Here is a 4,832-nt window from a genome sequence, read left to right on the forward strand (position 1 = left end):
TTACATTTATGTCGATAATGTGTTTCAATTTAGTATGTTTATAGATGTGAGGTAAGGGCCAAGGTTTTGTTGTTGTTGTTACTGTTGTTAGTCTTTTGTTTCTGCTTTCACATAGACTTCCAACTGCTTCGGCCCCATTTATTTAAAAGTCTCTCCTTTCTCCATTGAATTTCCTTTGCACCTGTGTCAAAATTCAATTGATCATAAATATGTTTGGGTCTATTTCTGGAGTCTCTATTCTATTCCATTGTTCTGTAAGTCTATTCTTTTGCCATTATCACACTTTCTTGATAAGTGGTAAATCCAAAATTAGGTACTGTGAGTCCTCAACTTTGTTCTTACTTTTCAGATGGGCTTGCTAAATTTTTATTTAGAATCTTTTCATGTATATGCATAAGTTGAAATACAGAAACATTTTGTGCTATATTTATCAGATTTTAGTATTAAAGTTATGCTTGTTTTATAATATTATTGAGGAACTTTCCATACCTTTCTAGAGAATGAAATAATTTGGTTAACCTATTAAAGAGATTAAATTAACTCTTGCTTGAAAGTTAGATGGAATTCAGTTGCAAAACTAAACTATTTCAATAAGAATTTTTCCTTAAAGGAAGAATTTAATAATTTTTTTCATTTCTTCTATAGTTTTTGGCTTTCTGTCTCTTCTTGTACCAATTTTGCTCACTTATATTTTGCCAGAAAATCATTCATACTCCTTAGACTTTCAGATTTACTGAAATTTATCAACTTATAATTTATTAACACAATTTGAATTTATGAATGTTCTTATAAACGTAGGAAACTGAGGTACAGAGAGATCAAGTAACATGCCCAAGGTCACACAGCTAATAAGCAGTAGAGGCAGGATTTGAACCCAAGGTATCCAAGCACCTGCACTTAACCACTAGAAACCCAGGGAATACTGATACAGAGTGACCTTTAAATTCTGCAAATCATCTGATAAAGTCTTTCATGATACCCTTAGGGACAAGATGAAGAAATGTTAGCTACAAATTTTTGCCAAACAGCCTTACTCATTAGCTCTCCTTTACAAATCCAGCAAGAAAGAAAATAAATGGCTTGACGTAGAGATCCAGAGACGTGGAGGAGAACATAAAATATGGTTCCTAAATTTGCAAATGAAGCGAAAGTGCATCTGGTAGCTTAATGGCAAAACGGAATTAAAGAAATCTTCGCTGCATTCTAGTTGATCACACAGGTGTAAACTGAACAGATTTTAGGCCCCACAAGAATGAAGACCAAATATATTTTTATTCATCCATGTACACAGAGCTCCCAGCAGAACTGTAAGTGCTTAGTAAATATTTTTTTTAATATCCATTGAAAGAAAAATATATGACTGCACTGCAACACGTGCACAAGTTTAGAATGAAGGCGACATGGTTAAACGTTGAGACAAGTAGGGGAAAAGTTCCCGTTTGCCACAAGCTCCCTGTGAATCAGCGATGTAATGGGCAGGATGTGGCCTGAGAAAACTTAAAACTAGATGTGGTTCTAAGGCAAGTCACTGAAACTCACAGCAAAACAAAGTTAATAATAATTCAAAAGATTATTTGAAGGGTAAGATCATTCGTATGACAAAGAAAAATTGTTGCAAACAACAAATATCCATTATCAAATATTATTGTAATTAAATTATAAATCCCTACAGCAAATTAAGAATCACCTTGAGCTTCTCTATAATTTACCAATTTTTTGAGATGAAGATTAAGAGAGATAGATATGAAGTGTCTGTCTCACGGGATGTCTGGAGCCTATTAAACATTTTATAAATCATCACATAAATGGATTATCCTTTCAAACACAGGAGACTGTACGTATGAGTATATGCGTAACCACATATACATATATAATCACATATATGGAAGTATTTATGTCAAACTGTAAAGAAGTTTCCCCTAGTTATTGCTACCATTATCACTATTCCGGATACAGGAGACACAATGAAGAATTAGATGGACAAAATACCACCCTTGATTTTTGGCTATTTACTCCTCTCCCATGTACAAGAATCACTTTTTTATTATAAAAGGAAAACCAAACTATAAAGACAATAAAGAGATAGCAGTTGCCAGGGATTGGGGTGGGGGTGGATAGTTGGAACACGGGATTTTTAGGACAGTGAATTACATCATCATTTGGCAAAACCTATAGAATGTACAACACAAAGAGTGGATTCTAATGTAAACTGTGGATTTAAGTTACTAATAATGTATCAATATTGCTTCATCAATTGCAACAAATGTGAGATTGTGAGGGGGAAAAAACTGAGATTTGTGGAGAGGCTTGAGGAAGGGAAGGAAGAGAAAGGTTTAAGCCAAGTGTTCCAAGAAAGAGTAGACCAAGTTTAATTTCATCTCAGTCATTAACTACTAATTGGGCAAATGATTAAATCTCTCAGAAGCAGTTTCTGCTTTCATAAATTGAAGGTTCTTTTCCTGCAGGTTCGTTGTGAGGACCAGATTTAAAAAGTGTAAAGTGCCTCCCCTAAGAGACTGTGGGTACTTAATACATTTTAACTGTTCCTGAAAGGAAAGGTGTCCTAAACCAGTGCTTTTCAAATGCTAATGTACAGATGAATCACTGGGGTGTCTTGCTGAATGCAGACTCGGATTCAGTACTCCAGAGAGTCTGTGCTTCTGCATTGCTGACAAGCTCCAGATGATGCTGATGCTGGTTGAAAGTCCTAGAGTCTTCCAACAGTGGGAATCTTTGACAGGGAATATTTAAGAATCAATTTAACAACTGATATCTATTTTCAGAAGAATTGTGACTCAGAACTACACGGAATTTGCAAGATGGAAGAAATAGCTATCCCTTAGAGGATGAAACTTGAATCTAAAATTAACTGAACCAGGTCAATGTTGCACCAGATGAAATTTAATTAACAGTCGGTTGTGGTTGCTATCCAGGGAAGCCAAACCTCAGATGGATACAAAATTGTGCATAAAGAAGAAAGTAAAAGATCCAGTGGTCGAGTCCTCTCACTGATCTCCTTCCCAAAGGCCCACCCAAAATATCCATCAATAGAAACACCTCCTATGAAAAAATCAAGGCATTTAGAGGAAATAAATTGCAGTAATCTACATGTGTCTTTCCCCCAGATGCAGTGTCTCCCAGCCTCAGCCAATCAGAAGCAACACCTGGACCATTTGCTCCCACCCCTGGGGTTTCAGAGAGTTCATGGAAAGTGGGAGATGCCCAAGCATCTGTTATTTCTAGAACAGAAATACGTGGTGGTTTGAGGGGCGCTTGGGTGGCTCAGTCAGTTAAGCGTCCAGCTCTTGATTTCAGTTCAGGTCGTGATCTCCCAGTTCGTGAGTTCGAGCCCCGCATCAGACTGCGCTGACAGCACAGAGCCTGCTTGGAATTCTGTCTCCCTCTCTCTCTGCCCCTCCCCCACTTGCTCTCTGTCTCTCTCCAAATAAATAAAAATAAATTCTAAAAAAATAAAAAATAAAAAAGTTTGAGAAACCTTGCCTTACTGCATTCATCTCCTTAGACTTCCCAGCAGAGAGGACTTGGCTGAACGTGGTGGGCAGAGGTTCAGTTGTGAGTAGAGCAATTTACTCACCCTATTTGAGCCTGACTTTTGTCATCTGTAAACCAAGAATCACAATACCATCTATGTAAAGTGTAAGGTCGCTATAGAGACTAGATAAAGTAATGGATGTAATGGCCACTTGTAATCTGAATACAAATGCGTTTTCAGTAAATGCATTCCTTGTGTCAAATCTTCACTAAACAAAGCCATTAAGATGCCCCTTGGGCTTGTTAGTGTGAGATTTCACCCCTGTAGCAAGGCAAGGAGGAGTTGGTAAACCAAACTTCAAGTTGACAGAAAACCTTGCTATAAGCACACCTTTGCTTTTCTTGTTTGAGCCGCCTGGGAAAAGAATGCATCCTTCCAGATCTGCTATCTCATCTGTAAAACTTAGGACGGTAACTCCTTGCTCCCCTCTCAGAGAGGTGGGGTTGCTTCCTAAATGATGAAATCTGAAAGTGTCTTGGAAACTATAAAACTCCACACACATTGTTGATGCCTGCCTGTGCAAGAGCTAGAAAGGACAAGGCATCAGTTTTCAGATCCAGTAATATCCCACTCCTACCTCACCTGAACCCTACCCCCAAAAGGTACAATCTGCTCACAGGAGAGCCTGAGTCTGAGGCATGACTCCATCAGCAATTCAAGAAAGGCAAGAGTACTCAGTTTCTGGGGTAATTGCCAGTTCCCTGGCATGGAGTTAGGGGGTGCCACTCAGCAAGCAAAGAGGTTGGCCCACCATCTGCGTGCCTGGCATATTTGCAGTTTCCCAAGTTTAGTGATGGGTAGCGTGCCACACGTTCTCCCCACTGCTGCTGGTGGCAACTGTCATTATACATCGTATTTCAAGAGTGGAATTGTAGATTATGTGCCTTAGAAGAACTGGGTTCAGATATCTGCAGAGTCAAGCACAGACTGATTAAGGGATTAGGAATGGAGAAGGGCTTTACAAGATAAAACTGTTCACATGGTTTAAAGTGGAAAAGTGAGAACAGCTGACTGGGAAATAAAAACCGTCCCTCAGAGATGGGAATCCGGGGGGGGGGGGGGGGGAGACGCAAGATAGGGCACAGGTGATGAGGGAGCATAAGGTAAGCTGAGGGCAAAGCACAAAGTAGCACCTCACCACCCCCCCCCCCCCCAGGTGGAATATGTGTGACATTCCTCAGGCACTCCTGGCTGCCCAAGAATAAAGGAAAGGACAGAAAACAAATGGTTAAACTGATAGAACCTCCATCAGTTTACAAGTATCTTTAGTAATATTACA

This window comes from Felis catus, chromosome D2 (genome assembly GCF_018350175.1).
Source record: "Felis catus isolate Fca126 chromosome D2, F.catus_Fca126_mat1.0, whole genome shotgun sequence".
Taxonomy (NCBI): domain Eukaryota; kingdom Metazoa; phylum Chordata; class Mammalia; order Carnivora; family Felidae; genus Felis; species Felis catus.